The sequence below is a fragment of the Chiloscyllium punctatum genome, chromosome 28 (assembly GCF_047496795.1).
Source record: "Chiloscyllium punctatum isolate Juve2018m chromosome 28, sChiPun1.3, whole genome shotgun sequence".
Classification (NCBI taxonomy): domain Eukaryota; kingdom Metazoa; phylum Chordata; class Chondrichthyes; order Orectolobiformes; family Hemiscylliidae; genus Chiloscyllium; species Chiloscyllium punctatum.
In genome coordinates this window covers 41,341,554-41,357,367 of record NC_092766.1, presented here as the reverse complement: position 1 = coordinate 41,357,367, position 15,814 = coordinate 41,341,554, and the positions used below count along the sequence as shown (strand labels likewise).

General features: G+C 43.0%; 1 non-coding gene across 1 annotated transcript; it reads left to right on the top strand.

Moving 5' to 3' along the window:
• The first annotated feature begins 8,440 nt into the window (after positions 1 to 8,440).
• On the top strand, positions 8,441 to 8,522 carry trnas-gcu (transfer RNA serine (anticodon GCU)). Its single transcript has one exon. It is a non-coding gene; the product is annotated as a tRNA-Ser (tRNA).
• Positions 8,523 to 15,814: the final 7,292 nt, after the last annotated feature.

Genomic DNA, 15,814 nt, shown 5'->3' with positions numbered 1-15,814 from the left:
CAATGTGGGATTAATTGTCGCACTGTCTCAGGTTGCCCTAAGGATCATCATCTCTCCTACCCACCTGATCTGTAATACAATGGTGATTCCAATGAGTAGGAATGGCCCTGTAGATGTCAAGCATCATCATCATTGCCATCTGTTGCCTTGAACATTTGGTCACAATGACCAGGAACGGAACTGAGTCCATTTAATACTCACTGATCTCCGCACGAAAAACCCAGCAAAATGACTCGTCCTTATTCCTGTCTGAACGCTCTGTTCTGCACAACAGCAAAACAATTTGTTCTGACTTTCCCAGATTCACGAACAACATTCAATCTACCCAAAGAGATAAATCTAATTCCTTTCGGACAGTTTAATGGGCTGTGCGAGTTTGTAAGAAATGGGATAATATGAAACGAGTTTAACAGCCTTTCCAAGAATGGTATATAGTGGAGGGTCAAAGATTTGAAAAATGTCATCATGCTAAAACATTACCTCTGTTTCTTGATCCACAGATGGATAATCGCCTGTGTAATATGGACAGCTTTCCTGCTGATAATTGACACAATTCCCAAATACAGTATAATCCCACAAATCAGAAACTGGAGGTTTACAATAAATGCTGCTTTATTAGAGGTTATTTTTCAAATTCACTTCAGTCTGTTACACCAATGATCCCTGATCAACATCAGGAAAAGCAGCTTCAGATAATAATTGAAATTACAGCTGCAGCATTTCACACGATGTTAAGTGATGATGGATTGTTCCACGGGAGCAGCAGAGCGCCAAACTGTAACGTGCGCTATTCATACCTCTGGGACCTTCGAGCAACCTGTTCTACTTTTGTTGCAATCCTGAAATTAAAGTTAAGGCAGAGGAGGAGCAACTGACCTGTGACTATTGGAACACCAGGCTCAGGAAGGGGACAGAGAAAAATGTTTTGCAAATTAGACTTGATTGAAAGCTGCATTTCCGTGGGTCACTTCCCTGTTTACAGACAATGTTACATTATCACTGTCACAGGGCTTTGCATTCGGTTGGCTTCAGTTCGGCAGAGAATTTGATTCAAAGACACTTCACTAACTTCCTTCTGAAGTTTATACAGAAAACATGAAACATACTGCACTCATCATCAATCTTCACCATTCTTACATCCGAGGACGTTGCACAGTTTTCATGAATACTAAAAATATAAGAATGTTAAACATAAGTAAATTGTATTTCAGTTTAAATTGTAAAATGATAAGAATGCATAATAAGATACAAAATCACTTAAATTCATGTTTATTAATGTGGCCAGAACTCTAGCCCAGCAATCGGGAAATATGTCCCTGAATCCCAAATATCAAATGGGCAGCACAAAAATGCACTTACTGGAATTCTACTGAGGGAAGAGAGTCCACAGCCCATTTCTGTCTTTCCCACCAGCTCAGCACCTTTCTCTCTTTCTTAAATAAATGATATTTGGAGCAAGTTCACAATCAAAGTTGCTAAGTTCCAGTGGTGCTCTTGCACCTGTCTGTGCCCGTGAGAGGAAGCTTCAGAACATATCCGCACTTACATCCTCTCATAATGCCTGCAAGTGGAGGGAAATGGCTGAATACTCTGTCAATAGAGACAGCTCAGTCCCCAAGGACGGGATAAACAGCACTGTCCCGCGTGGGGACATTCTGCAAATCAGACACAGTCCACTTTATCATTCAGATCATACCAGAGTGAGAACGCTCGAGAAGGCCAATCGGTCACTCGTACCTGTGTCAACTCGGGAGTTGCAAAAGATTGGTGAAAGTGGAAAGTGGATTTGTTCACGTTTCAAGTGTTTCCGTGAAGCAGGAAGCAGAAGAAGATACACAGTGAAGCGATTGAGATCTGACTAAAGGAGCAGCAAATAAGTTGTACAGCGCAGAGGAGAGCTTTGAAGTATTGAATTCTGGCTAATGGGACGATCATGGTTTTACTAGGCCACGCTGCTACAGAAGAAACTATGTCAGTGTCTCTCAACATTGTGATGTCACAGGCAGATATCGCCGTTATACTGCAGGAAATTCCTTTTTTCAAACGTGAGAGCAGTCCATTTGTAAAGGTGTAGCTTATATATCGAATCCTTTTACATATATAATTCCACTGCACCTCAGTGTGTTGTATTGTCTCCTTTCCACTTTACCTGTCATTGTGCCTGCACTGAAGTTGATTTTCTCTTTCTGCGTGTCTTTTACAGTCTGGGTGATGTGGGACAGTTGTACTGACCCATCTTCTGACAGAATGTTCCACTTCACTTCAGCCCGCCCTAACTTCGCTATCTGATACCATTACCGTTGTTTAGACGTTAAGCTCTCGTCTCAGATCCAGCCTGCCCTCACCCAAAATAAATGGAAAACTCAGTCACACTGTGATCACTGCATCGAGGGATATATTCACTCTAAGGTCATTGATAATTCCAAGGATAAAGTTAGGACTGCAGATGCTGGAGATCAGAGTTGGTAGTGTGATGCTGGAAAAGCACAGCAGATCAGGTAGCATCCGAGGAGCAGAAGAATTCAGGTTTCAGGCTTAAGCCCTTCATTTGGAATAAAGCTTGTGAGTCGGGCTGAGAGATAAGTGGAAATGGTGTGGGGTTGAGGGGAAATAGATGGATGAATAGGAGGGAGAAGAAAATAGGTCAGAAATAGCAGTGATGGAATGGGTTGAGAGGGCGTTGGCGATGTTGAAGGCTTGTGCTTGGGGGAGGGGAAATGAGGTAACTGTTCAAATTCACATTTATCCCGTGTGGTGTTAGGGTCCCAAGCCGGAATGTATGACGTCCCTCCTCCAAGCGTTGAATGCTAATGGTTTGGCAGTGGAGGAGGTCCAAGACCTGTATGTTTTTGTTGGGGTAGGAGGGGGAGTTGAAGTGTTCAACCACGGGATGGTGAAGTTGGTGGGTGCGGGTGTCCCAGAGATGTTCTCTGAAATGATCTGCATGAAGGTTTCCTGTCTCCCTGATGTAGAGGAGACCACACTGGGTGCAACGGATTCAGTAGATGACATTGGTAGCTGGACAGGTGAATTTCTACTGGAGGTGGAATGATCCATTCGGGCCTTGGCTGAGGTGAGGGGAGTGGTGTGGGTGCTAGTTTCACCCGTCCTTTGATGGCAGTGAAAGGTGCCAGGAGAGGGTTATGGGCTGGTGGGGGGATGTGTGGACCTGAAGAGGAGGTCATGGAGGGAATGGTCTTTACAGAATGTTGGCAGGGCTGGGCAGCGAAATGTATCTCTGATGGTGGTGTCTGTTTGGAGGTGGCATCAGTGGCAGAATATGATGCGTTTATGTGGAGTTTGATGGGGTATAAGGTGAGCACCAGGTGGTTCTGTCCTTGTTGCGTTGAGAGGCGTGGCTTCAAGGGTGGTGGTATGTGAAATGGATGTGATGAACTCGAGGGCGCTGTCAACCACGTGGGAAAGCAAGTTGTGATCGTGGAAGAAGACCAACTGGCTCTTTCTGAGGTGTAATTGGTCATCCTGGGAACAGATGTGCTGGAGGTGGAGGAATTGGGAATAAGGAATGGCGTTCTTACACGAGATAGGGTTGGAGGAGATGTAGTCTAGATACATGTGGGAGTCGGTGGGCTTGTAGTCTATGTCTGTAAATAGCCAGTCGCCAGAGTCGGTGATGGAGAGGTCCAGGAAGGTGAGGGAAGTTACCAAGATGATCCGGATAAATTTGAGGTCGAAGTGGAAGATGTTGGTAAAGTTGTTGAGTAATTCAACCACCTCGTTGGAGCACCAAGTGGCCCCAAACATTCATCAACGTAGCGGAGAAACAGGTGGAGGATGGTGCCTGTGTAATTGCGAAAGATGGACAGTTCCGTGTATCTGACAAACAGACAGGCATAGCTAGGTCCTATGCGGGTGCCGATGGCTACCAGTTTTGATGGAGGAAGTAGGGGAATTGGAAAGAGAAGTTGTTGATTGTGAAGGCCAGTTCAGCCAGGTGGATGAGGATGTCGGTGGAAAGGTACTGGTTGGGATGGTGTGAGATTAAGATATGGAAGGCTTGTAGACTTCTGTCATGGCAGATGGATTTGTACAGGGACTGGATGTCAATGGTGAAGATGATGCGTTGAGGGCCGGGAAAACGAAATTCTTGGAGGAGGTGAAGTGCTTGGGGGTGTCACGAATGTAAGTGGGCATTTCCTGAACTGTGGAGAGAGGATTGTGTCGATGTAGGAAGAGATAATTCGGATGGGACAGGCTCAGGATGAGACAATAGGTCGACTGGGGCAGTCAGGTTTGTGAATCTTAGGAAGGAGGTAGAATCGGGGAGTGCGCGGTTCACGGACAATGAGGTTGAAGGTTGTGGATGGGAGATGCCCAGAGGTGATGAGATTGTGGATGGTCTGGGAGATGATGGTGTGGTGAGGGGAGGAGAGTTTGTGATCGTGGTCTGTAGGAGGAGGTGCCTGCGAGTTGGCACCTGGCTTCAGCTTTGTTCCTCTGCCCGACTCACAAGCCTAATTCCTGATGAATGGCTGATGCCTAAATCGTCCATTCTCCTGCTCCTCAGATGTTGCCTAACCTGCTGTCCTTTTCCAGGACAACACTCTCCACTCATTCATTATTACTGTCTCATTTCACACTCCCAGGTCCATGCTGTCTGTTTGATTCTAATGAGCACTGTTCTCATGAACTGCGACAAAATCTGCCAATCTAAAACAAAAACAGAAATCTCTGTAAATTCACAGTTGTGCTGGCAGCATCTGTCCAGATGAATCACAGTTAACGTTTCACATCCATTGGGTCCGTCTGTCCACAGATGCTGCCAGACGTCCTGAAATATTCCAGAAACGACTGTTTTTGTTTGATTTTCAACATCAGCATTTTTTTCATTTTTGTTTTCTTATTTACTGCAAGTATTATTTGGCTAAAGATTACGTTAAATGTTTTAAATATGACTGTGATGGAACGGCCAGATTCCACCAGCCGGCTCCTTTTATTTGGTTCACGTGACCAATGCCTTTCCAATTGGTCACCGCGCCCTACAGCTGCACTGCATATAAATTGACAACATTGTGGCATTGGTAATCAGGAGCGAGATTGATTGAAATTATTGAAAACTTAGGATAAACAGATAAAATACGGGATATAAAACGGGAAACTAAAAGGGAAAGAGAGAACAGCGCATGATAATTTCTTGACAAAACTGAAATATAATTGCTCAAGATAAAGAAAGTGCCTTCATCTGCAAACATACCATAATATGAAATGTAATTTTTGGGACAACCAATTTCAACAGATGGCAAAATCTTAGTTTTAAAGTCTTCCTGCAACTGTTTTGGTTTTAATGAATGCACACATGAGACTCAGTGCTGTTATGGTCTCCTAAAATGGAAAAGGAAATCCTTGCCTTCGAGGATACGTGGGGAATGTTCACTGATTCATCCCAGTAATGGCAGGATTGTCCTCAGGAAGCGTATGAGTAAAATCTTTCACTGTTCCATGGAGTTTCGAATGAGTGGTAAAGGGAATGTCTCCATTCACAAATTAATCATTCAGGAGAATTCATTACAGGGACCCATGAAATGATGAACAAATTGAACAAGAACACGGACATACGACACACAATAGCTATGAGCATTACTCTGTGAAAACTGTTGATTTCAGATCCACGGTGGCCTTTGGTGATGGCATTTCCTGTCCAGAACCAGTCTGCACAGGAATGACGGGAGACACACTATGAAGTATTTGAACTTCAGTCGCCTTTAGAAATAGCTGAGACTGACTCCGGACACGGGGATTTAGAGATGTTGGCCTTACAAACCTTTCAGACATTCCGTGGAAGAATAAAGGAAGTGATAGAAAATTTTCGTCTCCATGGAGACGATGTTCATGAACTGGATGTTTAGTAATTTACCTTGTTGGAGTTTATAAATAGAGGCGTCATATTTAAAAAGCAAAGAGTTCATAGTGTAACTGCAAAATCTTTTGGTCATACTCAGTGGGAACATTGTGTGCAATCCTTGTCCTCATTATCCACCAAAAACATGTCAAGAAGTTAGAAAGGGCACAGACACTGTTTCCTGGATAGCAAGATATTACAAAGCTAAGTGACGTTGTTTTCTGAGACATAAAATTATCAGAAAGGATATAAACGGGATTAAAGAAAAAATGAAGGAGTTTATTCACGAGATTTGGAAATGCTGGAGCAGAAACACGCAAGTTTGATGTAAACAAATGAGATTTTCACATAACGCGAGGTTTGAATTAATAAATTGGGGACATTCCCTCTTTCCAGTGAATCAATAACTTTCGTTAGAGCTTGAAAACCATTAGTGAATGATTGAGAAAAGTTTGGATGAGAGTTTCTTCCACTCAATAGAGTTATTTAAATCGTGAACGACTTTCCAGAAGTAAAACGTAGAAGCTGACTTCAGAGTGTTTTAAAAGATACACTAACAAACGTACAAGGAGAGAATTTATCATTGAGTGAAAGTCAGTGTGATTGCGTAACAATTTCGAATTTGTTCACTTCAGATACATAGACATTTGATGAACACGTACAACTGAATAAGACTGAGTATAACAAGTTCATGGATTGGTAAGGTGTGGCGTATTATTCAAGGTGAAACTCGGTAAATGGATCTGATGTGGTAAAATATCTGCAGACAGAAGTTATATCCTAATGAGTAGGAATTGAATCGTCACTTGGAGACGCGGCACCTACTTTAAAGATTTGACCACATTCACATGATGTTATGCACATTTCGTACATTCTTAACTCCACCCAAGAAATCCACCAAGAAGACTCTGTCCTTTTGTATTGTTAACCCTCTGTACTTCTCTGCAGCACGCCATTTAAGATGAAATATGCTCAGACCAAAATTCAGTTCAATACAATATTCAAACGGTCCTATGTGATTTCTGTTTTTATTATTGCAACAACCTTTGTGAGTTTGCAAAAAAACTGTGTAACATGAAACCAGTTGAACATCTATTTTTTCCGGAATTTAACGCAGCGCACTTGGGAAACGTTATCCATCTGCTGAAAAATCACCTTCGGCTCTCTCTCCACACATGTCTGTTCACGTTTTAGGTACTTGCAGGATGTTTGTTGATCAAAAAGTCATTATCCAGAAAAGGTCGTTTCTCAATCCACAAACACGGGTATTTTCCCATAAACTTGGCTTTGCTCAATATCACCTTCTGTCTGTATCCCTCAACCCGACGATAAATTGAAGTTGCTCCATTTGAGGCTCAAAATTACAACTTCGGCACAGCACACCCCACTATACTGGAACAGAGTTACCGTTCATTGGTCACTTTCAGCACAGGAGCAACACATTAATGCTTACCTCCACATTCCTGGTTTTACCTTAACCTTTGGGAAACCCACTTTCTCTGATTCCATGGCTAGCAACGGGGATTATATGATCATCTTCACCAGTGGTTCTGTCCCCGTGTGAGGAAAGTGGTGAGGTCCTCATTGTAAAGATGGGTAGATTGATGAAATGTACAATTTCATCTTTTGCCTTCACTAACCCATGAGCTTTTTATATTGTTTTGCATCTGTAGAAATCTTAAAATCTTCATCTTGAACAGACTCAATGACAGATCTCCATTGTGTCTCTGGCATCGAATTTCATAGTGTAAACTCCCTCTGAATCCTTCCACCGCAGTCCGCTGTTTGGGAAGTGTTCCTGTTGTGGGAAATGCACATCCCCGTCTGTCACCTGCTGCTCCCAGTATGCGCTCTGGCACTGCACTCATTTTCCTTCTGACACTTGCTCACTGTGCTGCTGTGATCATACAGTGACTTGGTGTCGCACGGCCCAGGAAAATGATACAGATCAAGGTTTTTGCATTGTTGAGTTCAATTGTCAGTTTAGCCTTATTTTGGATTTTGAAATTGTCTGTCCTGTACACAAGTGAGTGTCAAATACATCTGAGCGGAAGTTAGGTGTTCCGAATAATGACATTGGGCACTATGCACTCCTCCAGTCTGGAAAACAATTCCTCACAGGCAATTTAATAAACAATAGACAGCAGGTGCAGGAGTAGGCGATTCTGCCCTTCGAGCCAGCACCACCATTCATTATGATCATGGCTTAACATCCTCAATCTGTATCCTGTTCCTGCCTTAGTCCTATAACCCTTGACTCCACGATCCTTCAGAGTTCTATTCAACTCTTTATTGAAAGAAAACCTCCTGCTGTCTCGGGTTCTTCATTCCGTTGACTTCAAATCTTCACAGAATTCAACAGACCTTGTTACATATTCATTTCCTCACATTTGTTCAGATCATTATGTGCATAGTGTGACAGTGGGAGTGCACTTGCCCCACAACCCAGGGGTCAGACCATAGTCTTGGAACCGTACTGTTTTATTTCTCATTTCACCAACACCAGGGAGAAATATCTGCTGCTCTGCATGATTTACGAAATTCAATTATTCATAAGGTCATAGCTTTGCGTGCATCTGTGACGAGGTGGCCGAGAGGTTAAGGCGATGGACTGCTAATCCATTGTGCTCTGCACGCGTGGGTTCGAATCCCACTCTCGTCGCTGTCATCAACGGCTTTCCATGGTGCTGTTTTCAGATGATCATGGCTGTCGTATGGAAACTGGGATTCTAATAGTTTTTTTTATCTGCATTGACGCTCTGACAAAAATCTCAAAGAATAGTTTGAGCCTGTTGAATAAACTACATTGCAATGTCGGTTGCATTGGGATAATGAAAAGGAGCGCGATTTTCTTTTTCAAGTCAAGTTGCTGTGAACATTTTTTCGTATGAAAGACATCCAGGAAAATCAAATACTGAGAGCTGCGAAGTGCATGTCATGCAAAGGGATCTTAATGAATGTTTTGTCAGATGAAATCTGGAGGAGGTTGAGTGGAAGTAATTCATCCTGGTGAGAAGAGCACAGCGAGACAGCACAAAATAATGGAGATATTTCAAAGTGGGCATGGCGTGGGTTTAGGGGCACTGAGAACTGGCTGTAAATGCACAGTGGAGAATTGCCGCTGTGGGTGCCGTGCATGGGCACGGAGAGACTTACACATTGGTCTCGCCTTCGCCCCTTGCTCTCGCCGTTAATGAAGGCTGGATATAAGGCACAGATAAACACAAGATGTGAGAAGCAATCTCCCTCACGTTATGCACACACTGGATGCATTACATTGAACTATGAACAACTGGAGAAATCAGCATGTTACCTTTCAGGAGTGAAACTAAACTGTGGATTAATAACCGCAGATTCATGCAACATAAACATGAAAAATGATTTAAAATGTAGGGTGTAGGTTTGCTCGCTGAGCTGTAGCTTTGATATCCAGACGTTTCTTTACTTGGCTAGGTAACATCATCATCAGTGGCGACCTCCAAGTGAAGCGAAGCTGTCGTCTCCTGCTTTCTATTTATATCTTTCTCCTCGATGGGGTTCCTGGGGTTTGTGGTGATGTCATTTCCTGTTCGTCTTCTGAGGGGTTGATAGATGCCATCTCGATCTAAGTGTTTGTTTGTGGCATTGTGGTTGGAGTGCCAGGCCTCTAGGAATCCTCTGGCGTGTCTTTGCTTAGCCTGTTCCAGGATAGATGTGTTGTCCCAGTCGAAATAGTGATATTTTTAATCCGTATGTAGGACTACGAAGGAGAGAAGGTCCTGTCTTTTTGTGGCTAGCTGGTGTTCGTGTATCCTGGTGGCTAACCTTCTTCCTGTTTGTCTTACGTAGTGTTGGTGGCAGTCCTTGCATGGAACTTTGTAGATGACTTTGTTTTTGTCCACGGGTTGAACTGTGTCTTTTAAGTTTGTTAGTTTTTGTTTGAGAGTGTTGATGGGTTTGTGTACTACTTGGATTCCGAGGGGTCTTAGTAGTCTGGCTGTCATTTCTGAAACTTCTTTGATGTATGGTAAGGTGGTTAGGGTTTCTGACTGTGTTTGGTCTGCTTGTCGTGGTTTGTTCTTGAGGAATCTGCGGACTGTATTTTTTGAGTATCTGTTCTTCTCGATTACGTTGTAGAGGTGGTTCTCCTCTGTTTTCCGAAATTCGTCTGTGCTGCACTGTGTGGTGGCTCGTTGGAATAGTGTTCTGACACAGCTTTGTTTGTATGTGTTGGGGTGGTTGCTGATGTAGTTAAGTATTTGGTCAGTGTTTGTCGGTTTTCTGTATACGCAGGTTTGTCGTTCTCCATTGTCCTTTCTTTCTACTGTGATGTCCAAGAATGCGAGGTTGTTTCCGGTTTCTTCCTCCTTGGTGAACTTTATGCCTGTGAGGGTGTTGTTGATGATGTTAAATGTCTTTACTATCTTGTTTTGTTTTGTGATGACAAAGGTCATCTACATAGCGGACCCAGATTTTTGGTTTGATTGTTGGTAGGGCTGTTTGTTCTCGTCTTTGCATTACCGCCTCTGCTATGAATCCTGATACCGGAGATCTAATGGGTGTGCCGTTGGTTTGTTTGTAGATATGTTGTTGAAAGTGAAGTCGGTGGTGAGGTACAGGTCCACGAGCTTCATTATGTTTTCGTTGGTAATGTGATTGATGGTTGTTGGTGTGTCTGTGATGGTCTCTTTAAAAGTGTGGTAAGTGTTTCGTTTGCCAGGCCGATGTTGATGGAGGTGAACAGTGCTGTTATGTCGAATGAGATCATTGCTTCTTCTTCCTGAATTTTGTTTTTTTTGATGATTTTTAGGAATTCCTGGGTGGAGTGGATAGAGTGCTGTGACTGTTCTATGAGGCATTTCAGTCTTGTGTATAGTTCTTTGGCCCGTCTGTAAGTTGGTGTTCTGGGTAAAGAGACTATGGGTCTGAGGGGGGCTCCTCGTTTATGGATTTTTGGTAGTCCGGTTCGACTTGGGCAACACATTGATCCTGGGACAGTCTAAGCAAAGACATGCCAGAGAATTCCCAGAGGCCTGGCACTCCAACCACAACGCCATAAACAAACACATAGATCGAAATGCCATCAACCCCGCAGAAAACGAACAGGAAATGACATCACCACAAACCCCAGGAACCCCATCCAGGAGAAAGATACAAATAGAAAGCAAGAGACAACAGCTTCGCTTCACTTGGAGGTCGCCACTGATGATGTTACGGAGCCAGACAATGAAACGTCTGGATATCAAACCTACAGCTCAGCGAGCAAACCTACACCCTAAACCTCAACCTGAGCTACACATCTTCACAAATCTTGCGATTTAAAGTGTCTTTATACGCATATCATTAATAGACTTTTCGTTATAATAACCGTCTGGTTGAAAGAAGAAGACACCACATTTCAAGATGGATGACAACGTTACGAATTTTGTTTTGAAATTGAGATCTATTTGATCATTTTAAACAGTGAACAAGTTCATTTTAAATAATGCAAACCACATTCTCTCACCTGGAATAAAAGTGTGATTTCAATATAAACATTGTCCTTGCTAAGTCGCAGTTACTCAACATGAAAAATAGGATGTAATTTTTATTCAGCTTACATCAATTAGCACCATTATCTTACTTTGGCTTGACTGCAGTATGCACATGCTAAATAAGGTTTAAGAAAGAATGACTTTTCGAAATAATGATTCGGTGGTGACTAAAAATAATATTAGGTTCTCATGATCCGGATATTCCACCAATGGCTCCAGTCGTGGAAATGTTCAGTGGGCAGTATTTCTATGATGGCATAGAAGTATGTGAGCTGCCAGGGATGTGAGCTCCCACTTCATCTGGAGCAGCGTCTTTTGACGTGGACCAGGGAGCATTGTGACATCCGTCTGTGCGTTCCAACCACACCTGGAGCAGCTTCTGTTGACATGTAGCAGCATGGATCATTGGCACATCCGAATGCAAGATCCATCCTCATTTGGAGCAGCTTCAGTTAGCATGGAGCAGGGAGCTTTGCAAGAACCATATGTGAAGTCCACTCTCACCTGGATCAGCTTTTAATGACATGTAGCATCAGGGAGCATTGGGACATTAGAGTGATAGATCCAACCTCAACTGGACTTCTTCTATTGACATGGAGGAGGGAACATTGGGATATCAGACTGGGAGCTCCAAGCTCACAAGGACCAGCGTTTAATGACATGTAGCAGCTGGGAGCATTGGGACATCAGAGTGGGAGCTCCAAATTCAAGTGGAGCCGCTTCTATTGACATGGAGCAGCAAGGAGCATTGGAACGTCAGGTTGGGAGCTCCAACATCACCTGGCAAAGCTTGTATTGACATGGAAGAGGAGGGAGGATTAGGACATTAGGCTGGGGGAAAAGTTATTCAACTGTTTTAATCTGAAGTAAAATATGTTTCAACACCTCAGATGTTAATTGATTTATGAAGAATCTTTCCCGGGAAAATAATTAATTCTTTAGATAGTAAAGACAAGTCCTGAAAATATTCAACTCAGGAAAACGCATTGGTACAGAGAGAAATGGGAGTGATGTTTCATGTCTTTGTCTTTTCTTTTCTGGCCGACTCTGCACTCGAATACATTACCGGAAGGACATTTTCACTCATTTCCTTCAAAATACGGACAGGTCATTAACGTCATCTAAAGCTGAAAATTAATGGGAATATGCGCTGTTATGATTAGGCTGGAGTTTACCTCAAATTATGGTGAGAACGCTTCAAAGTCACTTGCAATTTCCAAGATCAGCAGTGACCTCATTGATTGGCTGATCAGATTGTGAATGGTCGTTGTTTTGAGGACAATTTGAAGTGAATCAATGATGGTGATTATCTTTGTTCTTTGTTCACCTTGGGACTGTTCCTGCTATTGCTCATGTCCTTGTTAACACCACAGATCTGCAGCGTGTAAAATCTCAGCTGTGAATCTGGCCAGTGGTACGACCATTCGTATAGCTGGCTACGGATCAGGCAGTTGTAAGTTCGAATTTTACTTTGCGCAAGCGCATTGTGGAGATTCATCACAAATCCAACCTAATCACTTTTGTAATGCTGAGGTTGATAATATTTGAAATTTTCATCTTCACGAGCGAAAATTCTTTCACTGTCTTCGATCAGTTAAACATTACCAAATGCTATCAGAGTAAAAATCACACAGCACCAGATGGTATCGAACAGACATATTTGGAAGCACTAGTGTTCCATTCACTGCTTCTTCATCAGGTATTTGTCAACTGTTGGAATCTAAAATGGCTTTGTGTGATTATTAAATGTATCCACCCCAGTCCAACACCAACACCTCCAAATCATGGGTACCGTCGACACCACGAACAGATCGGTTAAAGTCCAGATGATCTTCCAAAAGATCGTGCATATTGACACATACACCAAGTTTCTGCAGAAAAACACCCACTTGAAGAAGGAGCGGCTCTCCGAAATCTAGTGCTTCCAAATAAACTCGCTGGACTCTGCCCTGATATTGTGTAATTTTTAACTTTGTCTACTCAACTCAAACACTGGCACTTCCACATCATCGACAACATCAGTCATGTCCCACTGTTGTCAGAGAAGGCAATCCTGGAATAGCCCAATACATTGCTCATGGGTACGTTTCGTTTTCAGAAACCAACGCGCTCAATCGCTGCAGCTCCTGTGTATAAAAAGCACAGAAAAGAAATAGCTGAGACTCAGTTTTGACAATATTTTGAAACTCTTTGGGAAGTGGAATCAAAGGAGAATGAAGGATGAACTGTCCGACTGTGGAGAGAGAGGGAAGGCACTATTCCCTTCTTTGAAGAGCTGGGGTATTGACTGATCTAAGGCATGAAACAGGTTCCTGGTAGAGCTGCGCACTCTGCATCAGGAACAAGAAGTCCTGATTTTCTGAACGGTAATGAAACCCAGGCCACTCAGTTAAAGCGCTGAATACGAACCACTAGACCACCAGGGATGAGGGCAGAAGCCGTTGCACCGTTTCTTCATAACACATTTTTGGAATAATGTCACTGCAGATATGTTTCCCCTCAAAAATGATTGAATTATCGCGTGTTTACAGCACAGATCTGGGTCCCTTCATCTCGTTTCCCAACACTTGGTCTGTAACCTTGTATGCTCTGACGTTTCAACTGAGGGCCAATTTCTCTGGAACGTTTTAATCTCATAAAACACAATAAGTGGGATTAAAGTTTGAGATGGGAACTGAACCCCATTTTTACCCATAGACTGAAGCACGCAGACACATTTCCCCAAGTGTGTCACAGGCCTCGGGAGAAAACAAGCAGAATTTAAGATTTCACCGACTTGTCTGATGTTGTCCCATTTCAGAGTTCAACATCAATGTCTGGTTACAGCAAAGAAAGGAAGCATTCATCCCCTCCCGTCCCAGTGTTCTTTGCCCATTGTTTCCCCATGACTCTGTAGTTTATACTGCCTCACCTCGTTCTTGCTGCCAAACTTGATCACTGCTCACGCCCGCTATTTCCTGTCCTGCCAAACGGTTTGCCTCAAGTTCTTGGAATGAAAAACAGGAATGGCCTATTTCAAGCACTTTTCTACTTTACAAGGACAGTTTTATCACCACTGAGCAAGCACATTGCCAGCTCAGAGAGAAGGTCTCATCCTTTAGAAACTGAAATGCAAAGATGATTGGACAGCCTCAGTATTGTAAACCAACCAACAAGACCGGAATAGGGCCGAGGAGATCACGCACAGAAGGATGGGAGAATAGAATGGCGAATCTCATGGTGTCCAGGGTGATGTTAACAGAAATCTTCCCTGGTAGTATAGTGATGAGGATTCAGTGATTTCACTGTCATGGCTTGTTAAAGGTTAACGTTTACAGTAATCAATATGAAATACTGCCTGATATTTCGAAGCAGAATGATGTTGTGCAGCAGACAGAATCGTTTCCCTGCATGACCTAATAAGAGAGCTCAGAAGAGCCAGGAGGAGACATGAGAGCCAGGAGGAGACATTAGAGATTGTTGGCGGATAGGATCAGGGTTAACCCTAAGGCTTTCCATAGGTATGTCAGGAATAAAAGAATGACGAGAGTTAAATTAGGGCCAATCAAGAATAATAGTGGGAAGTTGTGTTTGGAGTCAGAGGAGACATGGGAAACACTAAATAAATATTTTTCGACAGTGTTCACTATATAAAATGAAAATGTTGGCGAGGAAGATACAGAGATACTTGCATCTCGACTCGAAGAGATTGAGGTTCACAAGGAAGAGGTATAAGAAATACTGTAGAGTGGGAAAATAGACAAGTCCTCTGGGCCAGATGGGATCTATCCTAGAATCCTCTGGAAGCAAATACAGAGATTGCCGAGCCAGTGCCATTGATCCAGAAATCATCATTATCTACAGGAATAGTGCCTGAGGACTGGAGGATTGCAAATGTGGTTCCCTTGTTCAAGAAGGGTAGTGGAGACAACCCTGGTAATTACAGACCAGTGAGTCTCACTTCAGTTGTTGGTAAAGCGTTGGAAATGATTATAAGAGATAGGATTTATAATCATCTAGAAAAGAATAATCTGGTCAGGTACAGTCAGCATGGTTTTGTAAAGGTCGTGCCTCACGAATCTTATGAGTTTTTTGACAAAGTGACCAAACAGGTAGATGAGAGTAAGCAGGTTGATGTTCTGTATATGGATTTCAACAAGGTGTTCGATAAGATTCCCACAGTAGGCTATTATACAAAATGTGGAGGAATGGGATTGTGGGAGACATAGCAGTTTGAATCAGTAATTGGCTCGCTCAAAGAAAACAGAGTGTTGTAGTTGATGCAACATGTTCATCTTGGTGTCCACTTACGAGCGGGATTCCGCAAGGGTCGATGTTGGGTCCAGGGTATTCGTCATTTTTATAAATGACCTGGATGAGGGCTTAGAAGGGTGGGTTAGTAAATTTGCGGGCAACACTATGGTCGGTGGAGTTGTGGATAGTGACGAAGGATGTAGTAGGT